Source organism: Pan paniscus, chromosome Y (genome assembly GCF_029289425.2).
Source record: "Pan paniscus chromosome Y, NHGRI_mPanPan1-v2.0_pri, whole genome shotgun sequence".
Taxonomy (NCBI): Eukaryota; Metazoa; Chordata; class Mammalia; order Primates; family Hominidae; genus Pan; species Pan paniscus.
In genome coordinates this window covers 33138024-33159879 of record NC_073273.2, presented here as the reverse complement: position 1 = coordinate 33159879, position 21856 = coordinate 33138024, and the positions used below count along the sequence as shown (strand labels likewise).

The following is a 21856-nucleotide window of genomic DNA, read 5'->3' as shown; positions in this document are numbered from 1 at the left end:
GGCGCGTTAAACACCGCCCCAATCCCTGTGCATCCCGGGATTGTAGTTCGGTAGCCTTGCGATCGACGTGCTGGAAACCGTTTAAGGACTATGACTCCCAGGATGCCATGCCAGGGAACCCACCCTGTTGACCTTTCCTCCAGGGCTGGGCACCGCCCCTAAGCCCAGCGCATGCTGGGATTATAGTCCGACTGTCGCGACAAAAAGGCTGGGAGTGGATCTGAGACTACAGTGCCAACACTACGGGGTAAGTTTCATCTTCTCTGAGACTACAGTTCCAACACTACGGGGAAAATTTCATCTTCTCCTCCGCCCCTCCATGTTTCCAGTGCAATTCCTCCCTGCTGTGGGGAGCCTATCTGTTCCCAAACTTCTGCGTGCGAGGAGACAGCATGGCCAGGGCAGGTGGTCTCACTTGTAATTGTGACACAGTCTCCCCACGTGCCAGTTGCACGACTGTGTGCCTGAAGTTTGATTTTTCTCTGACAAGATAGAGCCCGGGAGCTTCCGACAGCCTGCCCAGCATTGCCATAACGCTTGCTCGCGGAGAGCTGGGCGCGCCCAGACCTTTGCAGGGCCCCTCCCTCAGCCCCGACCCTTCTCCTCGCCCCTCCCCTGCCACGCCCCTTTCGACAGCTGGAAAGTCATCTACCTTTAATAAGTCATCTTTGCAAAAAAAAGAAAAAAAAAACTCTGAGAATAACCTATCTTCCATTCTATTTACTATAGTATCCATAAATAGTAGCAATTAGAAATCATAGCAAGTCAAGCAAAATTCCTGCCTTGACTGTTTCATAAACCACGATATGGCCTTGCTGTGGTTTTATTTGTATTTTGTTTTGTATTTATTGACCTTTTGGATATAAATATTTAGGTATTTGGATAGTTTTTGGAAGTATTCCGCTATTAGTTTTTGATTTGCTTTTGTTCCCTATTTAATTTTTTTTTTTTTTTTTGTCTCTCCCTTCTCCTTAGACTCAATCATTCCACAGGTCTCGAGAACTCTGTTCATTTCCTTTAAACTTTTTGTACTTTTTTTTCCCAGACTGATAATTTCTATTGCTGTGTCTTCTGTTTTAAATCTGTGGACAAACTCAAAATTTTTTTTCATTTCCTTATCTATTTTTTTTTTTATATATAAGTTCATTTCTTTGCTGAAGTTCCACATCTGTTTGTTTATGAACAGAATATTTTCTTTTTTCCCCATGAACATATTCATAAAAACTGCCTTCAAATTCTTGTCTGCTGATTGCAACATCCTAGGATAGCTTCTACTGCCCGCTTTTGATATTGTGTATGGATTACATTTTCACGTTTCTTTACAAGTCTTATGAATTTTAAAATTGTGTACTAGAAACTATAAATGACAATTATAGATAGAAACTCTGGATTTTGTTGTTTTACCTTGAAGACTTTTGTTTTATAAACAGGGTTCATTGGGCTAGTGTCAAACCAATGCTTATCTCCGCTACAGTGGGCATAGCTGAAATCTTCATTCACTTGTTAAACACATATGTCATATATGTATTATGCATAGGCGTTTTTCTAAAATAATATATTTTATTCAAGTTTCATCATCGTTATTTGTGAGAGTTGAACAAGCTACTCCACAGTTAGTGGAAGTCAGAACCTCAGTTTTATTTGATTGTAGTATTTTATATAAATGAAATTATATAGTATGTATACTTGTACATCTATTTTCTTTCTTTCCTTTTCTATCTTCTTTCTTTCCTTTTCTTCTTTCTGTCTTTCTTTATCTCTTTTCTTTCTCTTTCTTTCTTTTTCTCTTTCTTTCTTCTTTCTTTCTTTCTTTCTTTTTCCTTCCTTCTTTCTTTCTCTCTTCTTTTTTCTTTCTTTCTTTTCTGCAGGTTGGTGTGCAGTGGCATGATCTGACTGCAACCTCTGCCTACCAGGCTTAAGATATCCTTCCACTTCAGCCTTTTGAGTCACTGGGACCGCAGCCTTGCACCACCATGCCCAGCTAATTGTTTTGTGTTTTTGGTAGAGACAGGGTTTCACCATGTTGCCCAAGCTGGCATGTCTACTGTCTTTTATGCAACATTACATTTGTGATATTCACCCACCATTTGCAAGCAGCTATAGTCTGTTCATTTTAGAAAGTAGTTTTTACATTTTAGTAAAATATGAAAATACATAAAATTAACCATTTTAGTATTGTTTTGTGTGTGTGCAGTTTAAAGAAATTAAATACATTCACATTGTTTTGCAACGATTGTCCACGTTCATAAGGAACTTTTTTTCAATCTTTTAAAACTGAAGATCTGTACCCAGTAAACAGCACTCCCTTCCCATTGCCCTTTGTGTAGTCCCTGGGAACTACTCTTCTACTTTGTGTTTCTATGAACTTAACTGCTCTAAATATCTCTTATGAGTGGAAACATACAATAGAGCAAAAAAATCATGAGGAAGAATAATGTATACTATATAACATATGTTTATCCATTTTAAGAAAAATGCTAGCAGAGATCAGGTCATGGTGATTATAGAGAAAGGTAGGTAACAGTGAAAAGGGGATTGGGTGCATTAAATTTACGACGTGATGCCTCAAGTGCCAGAGCAGTGAGCTTTCTGCCCCACTCGCAGGGCTGGTCAATGGTGCGGCTGGGACCCTATTCGAGCAGCCTGACTTCCAGAGCCCATGCTTAGTACAAACTTCAGTGAACCATGAAAGCAATTCCAACAACAGGCACTTAAGGGCTCTGAGATTTTATCACAGCCTGTTCTTTATGGATAGCAACTTCAGAGAAGAGTGACAGCTGTGAGGTTCCAGAAGCTACACCTCAGGTCCCCCAGTTCCTCCCCAGCAGCTGGGGTCCAGCTGCAACAGGGCCTGATGCCGGCCAGGGAACCATGGCCACAGGCTGTGTGAGGCTGGCGGCAAGACAGGCTCCCCTCCTGCCCTCTGCTCATCTGCTAGGTCTTTGCCTTTTATTCTGATTGTGCTGCTCCAGGCTTGGAACCAAGCCAGAAATTCCTCTTGAGTCTGAAGATGATGATTGTTTCCAGCTATCTGGAACCGCTGCATCTCCTGGAGGACTTTAATCTTCTGGAGACAGAGGGAAAGACAGGATGCTGACAGGGCCTGGGTGAGAGACTCTGTAGGGGCCTTATAAAAGAAGAAGGGAGCAGGGCTGGTCTATCGGGTGTTTCTTTTAAGAGGCTGTCACCTCTCCTCCAATATCATGCAGCCCTAACTTGTTCTCAGAGTTGAATGTAAACAGCCCTTCCTCTAGGAACTTGTCATCAACTTCACTCCCCTGACTGCACCCTGCATTAGGATAGGTCTCCTCCTTCTCTGTGTATTACTCCCTTTCAATAAATCTTAGATGTGGAAGACGGGACCAGGGAATGTCCTGCCCAGGGTGATTTCTGATTTCCACCTCCACCCTCCCACAAAGTGAGGACTTCAGCTACTGCTCACCTTTGTGTTTTTCTGGGTTTTGATCATATTTCTCTGGAAGACAGAAAGCCAAAGACCATCAGAAAGGTCCGCTGGTCCGTGAGTAGCCTCCATTTCCTGGGATTTCCAAGCTTCACCACCACCAGAGCCACCAGGGTCAGGGAATGTGCACAAAAGAGGCCTTGCAGCTCTGCAGCTTCACTACTCAGGGAGTGGGACTGATGGCTGCTGTGCAGCCTCCATCACTCATGAGTAAAATACCCTGTTTACGGGGTGGGGAGGGCTGTGAGGCCCTTGCAAGAAATTTTGGCAAGGACTGAGATCTAGGAACTCAGTTCAAGACTCTCTTCTCCCAGACCTCAGGATCCTGGTCCCTGACCCGTCTGCTCCAGGCTCACTCACATCCACACACTCCTTCATGGCAATGTCCAGCATCACCAGGTCAGTGAGGAATGTCTCCAGAGAGGGCATGACACCTGCACCATCAGAGTGGTAGTGGTGAGGAGCACCTGCTCTCAGGTGCCCACCCAAGTCCTGTCCCCTGAAATCTTATAAACCCCTGCCTCCTGGCGCCCTCTACCTAGGTTACCCACTTGGAGTAGCTGAAAACCCTCAGCTCTCTTTTCCCAATTCTCTATGTCTTTCCATTAGCTGTCCTCTATGGCCATTAACCTCACCATAATTACCTCCTTGGTGGGATTTTAATAAGCCACAAGGTCATGTGGTCCCTGGCTCCACCTGTTTTAAAAGCCACAGGGAGCCCAGCTCTCCCAGGCCTTCCTCTGGTCTGTCTAATGAAGGTGTTTTAGGCACTGCAGCCCCAGGAGAAAGGGGCTGGAGTAGAAAGCCCCTCTGCTTTTTTGATTTGGAGGTCTCCAGCTGGGAGAAATAAGCTGTGTTCTCTGAAACCCTGGAGCCCTTCCCCACTACAGGTACATTCACCTTCTGCTGTCACAGCTTCATCTGGGCTCTCTGGGGCTCCGCTACAGGGTAGACAACTTATAGGTCTCCATCTGCTAGGATGAGGGACAAGGTCAGTGAAAATATGCTTCTTTCAGTTGTGCCTCAGCCACACTAACCTTGGACACGGATAAGTGGCCTGAGTCAGCTTGTCTAGTGCTCTGACCACCTCCAGTGAGCTCTGACTCTAGACTCCCTCCCAGGTCCAACACTCCCTGGATGTGTCATTTTGGGCATGCAGTCGGGTTTCCCTGAGCTCTTTCCTCAACTGGAAAGTGTGGTGGGAACCAACTACCTCACAAGGCCTCTTAACACCTCGGTTTCATGTGGCTGTCATGATTGCTGTCACCATCATCCCTCTCAGGATGAGCCAGACACAAGCACCCTCAGATTCTCTTTCTCCCTGAGCCCCATGATCGCCTTGTGAGGCCTGCCCAACAGGCTCATCATTCCTACATTTTCCACATAAGAAAACAGAGGCCCAAAGGGGCAATGACATGCCAAGGACCCCGCAAGAGAGGCCAACTCCTCCCTCAACCTGGAGGGACTGTCCCAGCTGTCCTCATCCAACACCCTAGCATCACCACTGACCAGCATTGCATCTTCTAAACTCTATGAGTGACAATATTCCCAGCCAGGCCCTGTGGTGGTGGACATGGTTCTGAGAATTGGGAATCTAATGTGGAGGAAAAGTTAAATATTTAATATGAACTCAATTGAACATGGGCACAAACAATGGTCACCAAGTCCTGGAACAGGTTGTATGAGCCCCTTGAGGTATTCATCCAGCGCTGTTTCAGAGAAATCTTTCAATCCATTCCTATACGTTAGTGATTGAAAAAACAACAGATAACTGCAAAAACAAGTTGATCTTTTGTGTTCCTTGAGCCCAGTTGTGAAGGGCACCTGTGACTGCGCCTCATGCCAAACAACCCATTACGAAAAGAGCTAGGGTTCCAGACTGTGCCGAGGTTTCATGAGACCTCTCCTTTTCTGTACATGGACAGGTGGCCGACTCTGGAGCCCAGGCTTTTGCTTCCCAATCTGGTAATGAATCCTCCATAGTCTGGTGAGTGTAAATATACATATATATATGTATATAAATGTGTATATATACATATATAGATGCATATATATGTATATATATATAAAATATACATATAAATATACATATATATTTTTTCTTTCTCTCTTTCCCATTGCAATTTGCTTATTATATTATTTGCTTATCATGTCTGCATTGCCATACACTTGGGATAAAGGCTGTTTATCCTTAAAACTATTGTGGGTGCCTTTTCTTTTCCCCTCGTGCCTTTCCCACACAGGAGCGCAGGTGATGGAATCTCGAAGTGACCTCACTTCCTTAGTTACAAACTCAAAGGAAGTTGAGAACTCTGGTAACCTGGAGCCCTCATTCTAGAGACAGCCTTGTATTTACTAAGGAGAGTGTGAAGACAGCAAGATGTTCTCCTACTATGTCTTGAATTTCTGAGGCTCTCATCTCAGGAAGGCTTGAACTGAGAAACTTTTTTTTATGATGGAGACAGTGCTCATTCTGCACCACTGGCTCTTCTGGCCATTTGGAAGGGGTTACCCATGGATAACACAAGGCCATCCATGGCAGGCCTATCCAGGCCAGGCCTCACCTTTGATATCATCTCGGTAGCCACACACCCCTCCTCATCTCCACGTCTCGTGGGAAAGAAAGAGATAATGGGTCCTTTCTTGACAGGAGCAGGTTTCCAGATATTGGGAGGCTAAAATCCTGTCAAATTTACACCACAGGTTACAGCTGGCAGGAGGGGAAGGTGAGTGCTGGGGATCACCTTTGTCTGTTCAGATGTTTATTCTAAGGCTTCAAGCTGTCATCTTGTTTTCTCCCTGGCTGGAGGTCTATGCAAATGCTCCTATGTGCCTGATATGGGGAGTAGACTTTCTAACTGGAATTTCCTCTGCGGGGAAAGCCAGGATGCCATTGATGCCTCTTGGCCAGGCTTCCAGGCACTCTCTTTGCAGAACTCTATTCAGGAGATCCCTGAGGAGCTGTTTGATGAGTCCAACTACTCTATCTCATTGAACAAAAGGCAGGTGCACCATGCCAACAACCATGGCCCGTGCTAGACTGGAGTCAAGGTGGGCACAGAGAGGTCTCCAAATGGAAAAGACCAGGGAAGCCCAGGACCATGACCCAAATGTGAGGATTCCCCAGAAACCGTTTAGGGCTTTCTCCATTAAGTACCCACAGTTCCTTCCCAGAGGAATCTGGCCTCCATTAGTCCATAATGGCAACTTAGGTGCACAGTAACCAGTCATATGCTTGCAGGAATGTCAAAAGAAACACTTCTGTGTTGTTTTTACTTTACATTAGGTTGTGAGTATCTTTGCATGTTGCTATTATTTTTATTGTTATATCTACCCACCCCAGATACTTCCTGTAGCAGGCAGCTTCATTGCCTTGCCAGACCTTCTCTAAGTCTTAGAAGTTCACACTGTTACCAGAGAGAGGTTTTACCCAAAAAGTGGGAGTTATGCAAAAGGGTCTTATGAGACTCTATACATGTGTCTCCCAGAGCCCACCTCTATAGCCTCATCAGGACAGGAGATTTGCCCTCATATGTCTTCATAAGATTCCATAAGTGGAGCCTTTCCCTCAGTAATTTAGCCTTTTAATACTGGTTGAGCCTGACATAGTAAATTCTATTTCCACTTTAGCCATGTTACAGGGAATATACTTTTTTTTTTTTTTTTTTTTGATACGGAGTCTTGCTCTGTTGCCCAGGTTGGAGTGCAGTGGCACAGCCTCTGCTCACTGCACTCCGCCTCCTGGGTTCACACCGTTCTCCTGCTTCAGCCTCCTGAGTAGCTGGGACTACAGGCACCTGTCACCATGCCCAGATAATTTTTTTTCTGTGTGTGTGTGTGTGGTTTTTTTTTTTTGGTAGGGACAGAGTTTCACCATGTTAGCTAGAATGGTCTCCATCTCCTGACCTCATGATCCACTCGCCTTGGCCTCCCAAAGTGCTGGGATTACAGGTGTAAGCCACCATGCCTGGCCGCTACAGGGAATATCTTATCTGTGTCCTAATAGGCTGTAACAGTTTGCTATGACTTCCGTAATACAGTACCACAGGCTGAAGTTCTTTAACGACAAAAATGGAATGTCTCACAATTCTGGAAGTTAGAAATCCAACCTCATGCTACTGGCTGTGTGGTTTCTCTGAGGTCTCCATCCTTGGCTTGTAGATGATCATCTTCTATCTCTGTGTTCACAAGATCTTCTCTTGTGCTTTTCTGTCCTTCCTGCCTCTTCTAATAAGGGCTCCAGTCATCTGGAATTAGGATGCACCCCAATTAATTCACTTAACTACATTTGCAGAGGCTATATGTTCAAATATAGTCACGTTCTGAGGCACTAGGTGTTAGGACATGAACATATAATTTTTAGGAAGGGAATGCAATCTAGCTCACAACATTTACTAATCCCTTGTAGATTATAGTCTCCCAGGAAAATGATTACTCAGTGAAAGAGTAGGAAAGTATAAAGTTTTAATAGGTAAAGCCGGAATATATTCCAAAAGGGTTGTGAAAGGTATACTGTAAATAGTAGTTTCTGAATTTATCTACTTTTGTGTATCCAGACCCCCTTGGATGTTAACATTCTTTTAATTTTTTTGTCAATCTGCTATGTGGCAAAAAATTATGTTTCTATTTCAATTTTTCAACTGATATATTTGAGTTACCTTTCAGTTGATTTATACCTATTTGGATTTTCTGTTCCCTCAGTTAACCTGCTCAATTCCTTGGCCCTCTGAGGGGTTTCTCTCACCTTGGAGTCCCCGAGCACTGACACCTTTGTCAGGTGTGGGGTTGCTGTAGTTGTTTCTCAAGACTCCTTTTAAGGTTTTAAAAGACCCAGTTAAGTTGCTTTAAGTCAAAAGGGTTGTCTTAGGGTATCTTGTCCTGTGCCCTGTCTCTAAAATAGAAAGAAAGTGAGGCTTCCCCATGCCCTTTCCTCTATGTCAGGGACAGACATAGAGCCTCAGGTAGCTTAAAGGGAATTTCATGCAACCCTCACCGTGGAAGATTCTCATTCTTACCTGTGTTTTTCTGAGCAGCCATTTGACATCACAGAGCCTTGTTTTCTCATTTGTAGACTGAGAATGTTTTTTTGAGAATTCTCTGGGATAATGTTCTTCATAAAGATTATTAATACAAGTGGGTGCTGTTGTCTTACAGCTGATATGATATCGTGAAGGCCTTGAATGTATTCATGGTTTAATTATTCTCTACCTGCACATTAAGTTTGATATCAGAGGCCTAAAATCTTTTTCACCATAAACACCCATGTCCTCCACATGCCCAAATCTCTGAAGGATGGGGATTTCCTGATCTGAGCTCCACATTCCAGGCCTCTGGTGTTTCATGGTCTTGCCATGAAAGGTCTTGTCCCCTCCCCAAGAGGAAATGAGTCTATTCTGAACCTAGAGGTGTGAATGATGCCAATGCGCCAAACCAGGCACAACGGAGAAGCTGACAAAGTCCCTGACAGCACCTTCCAGGGTCAAACTCTCTTCTTCTTTAACATTTTTCTCAACTTTTACCAGGACTTCCCCACCACTCTATAGTTTCTGGACCAGCTGTGTAGTAGTTGAGCATATGTCTTCTCCAAGGCACAGTGGTGACTCTGCCAGCTACTAACTGTATCTTAGGATACCAGTGCATCTTTATCAGCCTCAATTTGCAGTTGCAATTCTCTATAGAGAATTGTAAAATGAGCCTCTGTTCTGTACGAGAGACGTGCAAGGGGAGAAGAAAACACACACACAAAAAAACCTTTAAGGGTAAACAAGCCTTATCTCATGCAAATGGCAGTGCAGCTATAATAAGCAAATTGCAATGGGAAGGGGAGAAGGGAAACATATATACATATTTACATTTACCAGACTGCGGAGGATTCATTACCAGACGGGGAAGCAATAGCCTCGACTCCAGAGTAGGTCACCCGTCCGTGCACAGACAAGAAGAGATCTTATGAACTTTCGGCGTGGCCTAGGGCCCTAGCTCTTTTTGGAATGAGTTGTTTGGCATGAGGCCCAGTCACGAGGGCTCTTCACAACTGGGCTCAAGGAACATGAAAAGGTTAACTTGTTTTTGCAATTGTCTGTTGTTTTTCAATAACATATAGGAATAGATTGAAACAGATACTTCTCCAAAACAGTGCTGGACGAATGCTTCAAGCGGCTCATGCAACCTGTTCTGGGACTTAGTGACCATTGCTTTTGTCCATGTTCAATTGAATTCAAATTGAATATTTAACTTTCCCCCACAACCTTATATGGTTTTTGTGAGAAATGAATGGCATAAAACATGAAAAGTGGATCCCTAATGCTTGGCTTTGTGGAAAGGCTGCTGGGGCATGCTCTGATTGTTTGTATTTATTATTTTTTTTCTCTTCTTTCACCCCAGAAGGTCTTTCATGTCACAATGACTCATGTCCCTCTATAATTGGACAATTATATAGAAAACAAACATGTTCTTACATTTGTAAAGGGCGTTTGAGCTTCCTGTTAGCTGAACTTTGTCCTTGAAACAGAGAGATCCTGTTATCTCTCTGAGTGTGCCCCAGGCACACTCAGACATAGCTAAAGAGGTTGTAGTTAGGGCTTATTTATTCATCACGTATATATAATGCAGTTTTCAGACATTTGGCATAATTCAGTGAAGACAGCAGATGACAGTTCCTGGGCCACAATTTACTTCAGGGAGTCAGACACTGAGAGTGGACATCATAAGCAGGTCATGTTCACGGAACGTGAGATCTGACGTTCTCATGCTCTTCTCTAGGAATGGATGCACCTGTCAGCTTCTGATCAGAATGACAGACCCAGGATCAAGCATAACATTTAAATAGATGAAGAAAACTTTTTTCCAAAAGGTAACATCGCTTTATGATAAAAATTCTCAACAAATTAGGTGAAAATAAATTCACTTCAAAGTATTAAAGGCCATGTATTACAAATGAATAGCTGGGTGGACAGATGTGCCATAAGGCAAGGGCATCCGCTTCCCTAGATACATATCCAGGGGCACAGAGAATGAGCAGTTCCAGGGTTGTGCTTCACCTGAGGTCCTCTCCAGGTCGGTTTCAAGAGGACAGGACTGCGGTTCTGCATCCACCTCTGTGGAGAGCTGGAAGTAAAATGAGCTATGCTCCACCTCAGCCTAATGTAGACAATGGCTACAGAAAAGACTGTTTTCTTCCTCATAAATAGGGGTGCTCGAAGTGGGTAACCTCGATTGTTTCACATACTCATAAGTGTCTGCCAGCCTTGGTTCTTCATTGGTGAACTAAGACTCTTTGCTCTGAGACTCTGCAAAAATGCTTCTACTCCCTGAGGCCCTTCAAATCAGGCAGAGGCATGGCCACTCCAGAGGGATTTTGGGTAGATAAAGATGGGATAGAGCTAAACGTGCCACAGCACTGGACCCTGACTCTGAAGTCACGGGAAAATGCCAGTTCCTGTTGGGTTTTCGAGCTCCTCATTTGAAAGTCGTTTTAAATAATTTCCCTGGATAAGGGGAGGGTGCCTCATGAGTAAATAGCACACCCCAAATGGTGGAGGCAAAGAGAGGGCAATGGAGGATTCCAAGGTCACTCATTGTACTTGGAGCCTTCTGATCCTGCTCCTTTGTCCCCTGGAACTCTAAAGAGTCAGTGTCTTGAGGACGCAAAAAAATGGTACCTGATTTTTTTCCATAATGTCCCTGCATGGGGCTGCAGTGTTAGTGATGGCCTTGAGGTGGTTACAGCCTGCTGTGTTTCTGGTGCCTATTGAGATTTGCCGGAGCAGCTGGAGCAAGTAAGAGTCACACACCTCATGTTATTATCAACAGTTTCCACATTGCCCACTTAGCCAATCTCTTTTCCCTTGCACTCACCCTTTGCCAGCTACCTTGGTGGGCCCAACATGTAGCACAGAAAATGATTACATCATGGCTGCATGCCCCTCTGAGGACAGAACAGTCTGAAGACAGCTCGACAAAAGCACTAAAGCAAGTATATATAAAAGAAAAGAGCAAGGACTATCATATAAAGTAGAATGTTGAGAAGAGCTGCAAAGTCATTGCATGTGGGTACCCAAAGGCCTCACTGAGGTGATCTTTAATCCATGATGAGAATGACAACAGGGAGGCATCTCTGCACAAGAATGTGTCAGCGAGAAGCCACCCTTGGTGAAGAGTCTTACAGGTGTGAGTTTGGCAGAGATTAGAAAGGGACCAATATGGTACAGACAGCCTGAGGAAGAGATAAGCAGAAGCATGGAGAATCCTGGGGCTCGGGAGATGAGGCTAGATATCTGCTCCTTCTGACAACATGGCCCTAAAACTTAGCACCTTTCAATAGTATATACTATCTCACAATTTGTGTGGACCAGAATCTGGACACAGTTTAGTTAGCTGCCTCTGCCTTCACGTCCCTTATGAGATTGGGGAAGTGATCTCAACTGAAGGTGGACCAGGAAAGCATCAGACTTTAAGCTCATGCTTGTGAAAATTGGCAGGGTTAAGTGTAGACTGAGAGCATGACCTTACTTCTGTCTACTGGCCTGAGCACTCTCTCCGTTCTTTGTTATGTGCGTCTGTACATAGAGCATCTCATAGCATTGGAGCTTGCTTCCTCTGTTCGAGGAATACAATTGAGAGACAGAATTAGGCAAACAGGTTCACACAAAAAGAGACAGAAAGAAAGGGAAAGACTGAGGAAGCAAATAGGAAAAACCCAGTAGGAGGAATAATGACAGCTTTAAAAAAAATCTTGAGAGTTACAATAATTTGTATTAAAATTGTAACCCCCCGTGTAATGCTATAAGGAGATAGGTTGTAATTAACTCCTGAGGTTGAGGCCATGATGATTGAGATTATTGGCTTTATACAAGAAACCCCAGGGGGATGTCTGTCTCCTACCAAATGAAAATAAAACTTGATGTGTGCAGTCTGAAATTCAGAAGAGTCATCACCAGAGCTCAACCATGCTAATACCCTGATCTCAAGTTTCTAACCCCTAGGAGTGTGAGAAATTAAATCCTGTTGTCTATAAGCTGTCTAGTTCATGGTTCTTTGGTATAGCAGCCTGAACTAATACAAAAGTCATACACTATTGTGTATTCCATTCGACAAAAGCTGAATTTGTGCCTCCAAACTATCAAAAAAAAAAAAAGACTTTAAAAATTGGATATTTAGAATGAAAGATAAGAAACAGCTTGTTGAAACACTTACGTTTCCTCTGCTTATAAGATTTTTAAAAATTGGCTGGAATTTGTTGGAACCAATATGGTCAACTGAAGTCCATGGAGAATGAGTTTGCTGATGTTAGAGCCCAAATTTCCACTGCATGTTTCATACTAACTCTCCCTGAATATTCATGTGACCTGTGAGGAAGCAAGAGGAGATGACTGTGCATGTCTCATGACTTTCCATATTACTACTTTTCTTCCAGCAGTCCCCTCCTAATCCAGAGCCCACTTCTTAAGCTTTTTTTAATCAACACCTTAAAGCCTATATAAGAAAACCGATTTGAGCTGGACTTCTATCTCCTGTTGGCCAACCTACAACAAGATGCCATTTTTCTCAAAACCCAAGTGCCATACTACTGACATCAAGCAGTAGGCCATTTTGTTTAATTACAAACTGAGTCACTAACCACCTAGTGCTGGGAGACTTTGTGAAGGCTTTCCCCGACATAGGTGAGATAAGGCACATGGATATAATTCTATATATAATAAGAAGGCACTAGAAAGTTTAATGCTTGTATTAGTCCATTCTTATACCGCAATGATGGAATACCTGAGACTGGGTAATTTATAAAGAAAAGAGGATAATTGACTCACAGTTCCTCAAGATTGGGTGGGAGAGGCTCAGAAAACTTCCAATTATGGTGGCCAACAGGTGAAGTGAGTGAGAGCAGGGGATATACCAGATACTTATGAAACCATCAGATCTCGTGAGAACTCACTATCACAAGAGCAGCATGAGTAAAACCCGTCCCCATAATCCAATCAACTCCCCTCAGTTCTCTCCCTTAACACCTGGAGGTTATAATACAAAATAAGGTTTGTGTGGGGGCAGACAGCTAAACAATATCAATGCCAGAGGATGATATCTACATTTAATTTCAACCTCATACTTCAGTTTCAGAATGAAACTGAAGCCCAGTGGGGAAGTGACTTTCCCAAGATTACACTGCTAGACCCCAGGCCTACTTGAGTTGTGGCCCATGCTACCTCACACCTATTCTCCTAATGCTTCCACCTCTAAGTGTGTGTGTTATTTACAGGTGAAACCACACAACGATTTTTATGTTTTATCTTATATACCTCTGATACATTCCCTAGGAAGTAGATAACATTATCCCCACTGTGCACGCTAGGAGGCTGGGGAAGCCTCAAATACACAGTGACTTTTATTAGGTCCTAGAGATGATAAGAAAAACAAGGTTATGTTCCAGCTGTCTCATATCCTGGAACCCAGGCTGCATGTAGGCCTTTCCAGGGAATTAAGGGGAAGTTGTGTTTGCATAACTGTGTACAAATAAAGAGTTCACATGGAAGAGGAGACTGAGCAATCAGTAGCATAGTAGGGCCTTTGGGTAGGTCTTACAGAAAGAAGGGGCCCAGTGGATGGAACCTTGAAGAGTTTAACACACTTTCCTGGTGACAGAACCCCACAGCAGTTAAGAAACCAGGAACCCACATTCTTGAGACAGCTCTGTATTCTCCTCTGTTGGTGAGAGATGCTCAAGAGAGTGAGATGTCCTTTCATTGTGCCCTGATAATTCTGAGTTCTAGCCTTACAAAGGCTCAATGTAAAAACCTTGTCTGATAACACAGATATCAACTCAGCCCTCATTCCTGATACCCCTGGCCATTGGCCAGGTGCACCTACAGATAACACAGAGCAGCCCAGGACAGGTCCATCCAGGGCAGGCCTCTCTCATCATCTCATCTGGGCAGCCCCATGCCACTTCTCAGTACCATGAGTTGCCGTATGGACAAAAGGGAGGGCACTCTTCTTGGGCAGAAGCAGATTGTCAGGTGTTGGAACTCTTGTGTGTCTGTTATGTTCATATTCAGGTCATAGCTGGCAGAATAAAAATAAGAGAGTTGGGGACTGAGTCTGTGTACTCAGATGTGAATAGCAGGACTCTAACCTGTTCTCTGGTTTCCTTCCTTGCTGGAGATTTATTTATTTATTTATAATTTAAGTTCTGGGATACATGCACAGAATGTGCAGGTTTGTTACATAGGTTTACATTTGCCATGGTGGCTTGCTGCACCTGTCAAACTGTCAGCTAGGTTTTAAGCCCCACATACATTAGGTATTTGTCCTAATGCTCTCCTTCACTATGCCCCCTGACAAGCCCCGATGTGTGATGTTCCCCTCCGTGTGTCCATGTGTTTTCATTGTTCAACTTTCACTTATGAGTGAGAACATGTGGTGTTTGGTTTTCTGTTCCTGTTATTTTGCTGAGAATGATGGCTTCCAGCTTCCTCCGTATCCCTGCAATCTAAGGTCTCTGTTCTGTTCCTTCGGTCTATATATCTGTTTTGGTACCAGTACGACTTCCTCTCTTCCTATTTGCATACCCTTTATTTCTTTCTCTTGCTTGATTACCCTGGCCAGAACTTCCAATACTATCTTGAATAGGAGTGCTGAGAGAGGACATCCTTGTCTTGTGCTGGTTTTCAAAAGGAATTCTTCTGGCACTTACCTATTAAGTATGATATTGGCTAGGGGTTTGTTATAAACAGCTCTGATTATTTTGGGATTTTTTCCGTCAACACATAGTTTATTTAGAGGTTTTAACATGAAGGGATATTAAGTTTTATCAAAGGCCTTTTCTGCATCTATTGAGAAAATCCTGTGGTTTCTGTCACTGGTTCTGTTTATGTGATGGATTACATTTATTGATTTGCATATGTGGAACCAGCCTTGAATCCCAGGGATGAAGCTGACATGATCATGGTGGATAACATTTTTGATGTGCTGCTGGATTTGGTTTGCCAGTATTTTATTGAGGATTTTTACATCGATGTTCCTCAGGGATATTGGCCTGAAATTTTTGTTGCGGTTGTGTCTTTGCCAGGTTTTGGTATCAGAATGATGCTGACCTCATAAAATGAATTAGGGAGGAGTCCCTCCTTTTCAATTGTTTGGAATAGTTTAAGAAGGAATGTTACCAGCTTCTCTTTACACTTCTGGTAAAATTCGGCTGTGAATCCATCTGGTTCTCAGTGTTTTTTTATTGGTAGGCTATTAATTACTTCCTCAATTTCAGAACTTGTTATTGGTCTATTCAGGGATTCAACTTCTTCCTGGTTTAGTATTGGGAAAGTGTACATGTCCAGAAATTTATCCATTTCTTCGATATTTTCTAGTTTATTTGTGTAGAGATGTTTATAGTATTCTCTCATGGTAGTTTTTATTTCTGTGGAATCAGTGGTGATATCCCATTTATCATTTTTTAATGTGTCTATTTGATTCTTCTCTCTTTTCTTTTTTATTAGTCTAGCTAGTGGTCCATGTATTTTGTTAATCTTTTCAAAAAACCAGCTAGTGGAATCATTGATTTTGAACAGTTTTTCTTGTCTCTATCTCCTTCAGTTCTGCTCCGATCTTAGTCGTTTCTTTTCTTCGGCTAGTTTTTGAATTTGTTTCCTCTTGATTCTCTAGTTATTTTAATTGTGATGTTAGGGTGTCGATTTTAGATCATTCCAGCTTTCTGTTGTGGGCATTTAGTGCCAGCATATCCCCCCTTAAAACTGCTTTATCTGTGTCCCAGAGATTCTTGTACATTGTCTCTTTGTTCTCATTTGTTTCAAAAAAAACTTAATTTCTCCCTTAATTTTGTTATTTACTCAGTAGTCATTCAGGAGCAGGTTGTTCAATTTCCATGTATTTATGCGGTTTTGAGTAAGTTTCTTAATCCTGAGTTCTGATTTGATTGCACTGTGGTCTGAGAGACAGTTTGTTATGATTTCCATCATTTTGCATTTGTTGAGGAGTGTTTTGCTTCCAATTATGTGGTCAATTTTAGAATATGTGCTATGTGGCCTGGAGAAGAATGTATATTCTGTTTGTCTGGCATGGAGAGTTCTGTAGTTGTCTATTAGGTCCACTTAGTCCAGAGCTGATTTCAAATCCTGAATATCCTTGTTAATTTTCTGTCTCATTGATCTGTCTAATATTGGGAGTGGGGTGTTAAAACTTCCCAGTATTATTGTGTGGGAGTCGAAGTCTCTTTATAGGTCTCTAAGAACTTGTTTTATGAATCTCAGTGCTCCTCTGTTGGGTAGGTATATATTTAGGATAGTTAGCTCTTCTTGTTGCATCGATCCCTTTACCTTTATGCAGTGCCCTTCTTTGTCTTTTTTCATCTTGGTTTAAAGTCTGTTTTATAAGAAACTAGGATTGAAACCTTGTCTTGTTTTTTTTTTTTTTTTTTTTTGCTTTTTTTTTGCTTTTCATATGCCATTTCTGCTTCCCTTTATTTTGAGCCTATGTGTGTCTTTGCATGTGAGATGTGACTCCTGAATACAGCACAACAAAGGGTCTTGACTGTTTAACCAGTTTGCCAGTCTGTGTCTCTTAATTGAGACATTTAGCCCATTTACATTTATGGTTAATACTGTTATGTGTGAATTTGATCCTGTTATCATGATGCTAGCTGGTTATTTTGCACATTCGTTGATGCAGTTTTTTCATAGTATCGATTGGTCTTTATATTTTGGTGTACTTTTGCAGTGGTGTACCATATTTTCCTTTCCATATTTAGTGCTTCCTTCAGGAGCTTCTGTAAGGCATGCCTGGTGGTGACATAATCCCTCAGCATTTGCTTGTCTGTGAAGGATTTTATTTCCCCTTTGCTTTTGAAGATTAGTTTGGCTGGACATGAAATTCTGAGTTGAAAATTCTTTTATTTAAGAATGTTGAATATTGGCCCCCACTCTCTTCTGGCTTGTAGGGTTTCTGCAGAGAGATCTGCTGTTAGTCTCATGGGCCTCCATTTGTAGGTAACCTGACCTCTCTCTCTGTCTGCCCTTAACATTATTTCCTCCATTTCAACCTTGGAGAGTCTGGGGATTATGTGTCTTGGAGTTGCTCTTCTCAAGGAGTATCTTAGTGATGTTCTCTGTATTTCCTGAATTTGAATGTTGGTTTGTCTTGCTAGGTTGAGGAAGTTCTCTTGGATAATATCCAGAAGTTTGTTTTCTAGCTTGAATCCATTCTTCCCGTCACTTTGAGGTATACCAACCAATCGTGGGTTTGGTCTTTTCATATAGTCCCATATATCTTAAAGCCTTTGTTTAGCTCCATCAGGCCATTTATGTTTATCTCTAAGCTGGTTATTCTAATTAGCAGTTCCTATAACCTTTTATCAAGATACTTAGCTTCTTTGCATTGGGTTAGAACATGCTTCTTTAGCTCAGAGTAGTTTATTATTACCCACCTTCTGAAGCCTACTTCTGTCAATTCTTCAATCTCATTCTCCATCCAGTTTTGTGCCACTGCTGGAGAGGGGTTGTGATCATTTGGAGGAGAAAAGGCATTCTGGTTTCTGGAAATTTTAGCATTTTTGTGCTGATTTTTCCTCATCTTCATGGATTTATCTACTTTGGGGCTGATGACCTTTGGATGGGGTTTTTTTTGGCGGTGGGTCCTTCCTGTTGATGTTGCTGTTGTTTGTCAGTTTTTCTTCTAACAGCAACGTTCTTCTGCAGGTCCAATGCAGTTTGCTGGAGGTCCAATCCAGACCCTGTTCACCTGGGTATCACCAGTAAAGGCTGCAGAACAGCAAAGATTGCTGCCTTCTCCTTCCTGTGGAAACTTCATCCCAAGAGGATACCCGCCCAATGCCAGCTGGAGCACTTTTGTATGAGGTGTCTGTCCACCCCTGTTAGGAGGTTTCTCCCAGTCAGGAGTCATGGGGAACCCACTTGAGAAGACAGTCTGCCTCTTAGCAGAGCTGGTGCACTGTGCTGGCAGAATCCCTCTAGTCAAGATCAGCTGCTCTCTTCAGAGCCGGGAGGCAGGAATGATGAAATCCACTGAAGCTGCACCCACAGCCGCCCCTTCCCCCATGTGCTCTGTCCCAGGGAGATGGAGGTTTTCTGTGTAAGCCTCTAACTAGGGCTGTTACCTTTCCTTCAAATATGTCCTGCCCAGTGAGGAGGAATCTAAAGAAGCAGTGTGCCACAGCCACTTTGCTGCACCTGACCCAGACCTCCCAGCCTCCTTGGCATTGTCAGGGGAAAACTGTCTACTAAAGCCTCAGTGATGGTGGACTCCACTCCCCGCAACCGAGCTCAATTGACCCAGGTCAACTTCAGACTGCTGTGCTGGCAGCGAGAATTTCAGGATGAGGAACGCATTAGCTCTTTGTGATTTTCATGTCTGTTGCAGGGATTTGACCCATTGTTAGTGCTAGATTTGGAGTCTTAAAAAACAGATTTATCTTACTGAACTCAAAGTACAACTTGAAGATGCACTCAGCTGTTTAGTTAAATTGCAGCAGGAGAAAATGTATCTTTGCAGATCTATTTTTATGTCACTTTCTTTTAGAGATGAAATTGTCTCTGGCACAGTAATTTAACTTAGTCTATGTCAAAAACATAGCCTGAAATTACTCAAAAAAAATTATGAATAGTGGAATGCATTCTATGTGTTTTCAGATTTCTTCTATGATGTAAAATAAATAACATAATGTTTTACCTTGCATTTCTAACCTCAACCCTCAGCCATTTTCCCAAACTTTTTTTTTTTTTGAGATGGAGTCTTGCTCTGTCTCCCAGCTGGAGTGCAGTGGCGCTATCTTGGCTCACTGCAAGCTCCACCTCCCATGTTCATGCCATTCTCCTGCCTCAGGCTCCCAAGTAGCTGGGACTACAGGCACCTGCCACCACGCCCGACTACTGTTTTGTATTTTTAGTAGAGACGAGGTTTCACCGTATTATCCAGGATGGTCTTGATCTCCTGACTTCATGATTCACCCATCTCAGCCTCCCAAAGTGCTGGGATTACAGGCGTGAGCCACCTTGCCCTGCCCCACTTTCCCAAACTATTAAAAGACCTTCTAAGGTGGTTCAGAAGCATTTTTCAGAGGAGATTGTTCCTAATGGTAAAGGATAATAACAGATGGATAAAAATCTCAAATAAATTATGCCTCTGTTTGCAGAAGTGTCACTCTCCAGAGTCTCCAAGATCCAGAGAAGTTCCACGAGATAGAGTAGTTTATGAACATTTAGCAGAGTTGGTCCTGACTGCCGTCTCAGCCTCTTAATAGCTGTGCAACTATAGACAATTTACTGGACTTAGAACAGTTATATAAACCTCAGCTGCAAGAAAACACATAACACTGATTGCAAGAATGGCAACCACTTCTCATTCCTCTCTGATCTGGGCCCTCTGCAATGTATACTTGTGGCTGCTTCCATAGAGGGAAAGATTTTCTTTTCCCAAATCTTGGATCTGGCTGGGCTTATTTACTCTGCCTCATTCATACTTTTTGTTCTAATGAAATAATTAACATGTTTAGCGTCTCATCCCAGCTTTCATCTTGTTAAAACTATATCTTATAATATGTCATCTCTCTTTACTATATTTGGTTATATTCATTCTATTCATTATTCAGCTTTACTAATCTTTTTATCTCTGTTTAGTGTTTCACCTATACATTTTCTTAATTTTTTTATTCTTTACATTCTACCGAGCTGTGATTCAAATATGCTATTTTAATATGGAAAATGGTGGCCTAGTTTTTCTTCAGAAATTTCTTTTTATTTACTTGTGTTCTTCTGTTTTTAACTTGGTTCCAATATTTGGGAAATATCACATTTGAGATGTCTGTAGTCATGTTATTTCTGTGCTTATTCCATTTTCCCTTGGAGGAAGGTGGACAGCACACAGACTTGACATCCTTGTAATCTATCAGTATCTGAAGGGACCACTTTTTTTCAGTTTGATTACTTCTCTGGCTTATTCTCTTGATTTACTTTAGCTTTCATCAAGTGCTTATATATTTTTAAACTGTATTCATTATTTTCATGGTTCTTGTAACTTCTTGAGAACTTTTACTTGTCTACACTAAAATATTTAAAAAATATGTAGCCTTTTCTTCTTAAAGCACAAATATGCAGTGCACACATGAGTAGAATATTTCATAGGCATTGGGCAGCATACAACCACATCTTATGAGATATTCCGTTTCTTCATTCAAAACATCTCTCTCAAATATGTAGTAATAGTCACTTGTAAAGGGTAGTTCTTTTGATACTTAAAATTTTATGTGCCTTTTTGAAAATATATACTTAACTGCAGTGAACAGAACTGACCTAGATACAAAGAGAACTACTGTTTTTGTAAAACATTAAGTTGATAGAATGACTTATCTTATTTCAAGTCTTTTGACTCTAGTCACTGTGCTTCCTTTTAGTATGTCCTTGACCTCACAAAAATAATTCGTGGAATCTTCTATTTATTTTATAAATTAATTTAAAGAAACAAAATTTGTGCATGGCTAAATATTACTTGTTGAGTACAATTTAGAATTTCTACTGTCATTTTAGTGTCCTAAAAGATATGACCTGTTGAATTTCTGCTCTCATAAAATGAATGATATCGTTAGGCCTAAACCCTTGCCATTTATTTTCCCCCTCTGTCATACAGTGTGTATCTTTGGTTCACTGCTGAAAAATTTTATTAATTTTTCTCTCTTGCTAGTAATCAAACTTTTGAATAAAGTTATCATTACTTGTCTTTATTTAGTTACTGTATGTTAAACATTTGATTTCTGATGGTCTTAATGTCATTTAATATAATTGTAAATATTTCAATTTGTCATTATTAACAAATTTCTGTGTTATATATTTTAGACTCAGCTATTAATTATATGTGTGTAAATGACTGTGAATAGTTTCTAAAACATTGTAGGGGCTACTAAGTACTAATAACCCTGATTCATTAAAATTTTATTGGTTGTACTATTCTTTATTTACTAAATTATTTTGTAATCTTATTTAAATTTATTCTTTTCTAAATATTTGTGAAAAAGGGGGTAGGCTAATGTGTCATTTTGATAAAACTTCATGTCAAATGATATGCTTCACTGTTTTCTTTTAGATGTAATAGCTTTTTTGACTCAGGCAATGCATGCAAGTATGAAGTATAAAAATTATAGTCTCAATCCTTAAGCAGAGGAAAAACGTGACTATTTATTGATTGTAACAAAGCTACATTATCCCACATAATACATAAAACTTTCACAAATCTACATTATCCCACATAACAGGCATGCCAGCTGCCTAGATCTGGAAACATGGATTGTTACAAATTAGAAGTAAATAACTTGATAGGCCCAATTTAACAAATGAAGCTCAAGAAGTGGAAGATATAAGACCTATAATAAAAGATTAAATTATT

The 21856-nt window shown here is 41.6% G+C and overlaps 1 long non-coding RNA gene across 1 annotated transcript; it reads left to right on the top strand.

Annotated features, from left to right (window-relative positions):
* Positions 1 to 68: 68 nt before the first annotated feature.
* On the top strand, positions 69 to 21422 carry LOC129395615 (uncharacterized). The gene is made up of 3 exons (XR_008622952.2): positions 69 to 247; positions 10226 to 10316; positions 18160 to 21422. It is a non-coding gene; the product is annotated as an uncharacterized LOC129395615 (long non-coding RNA).
* The last annotated feature ends 434 nt before the right edge of the window (positions 21423 to 21856 follow it).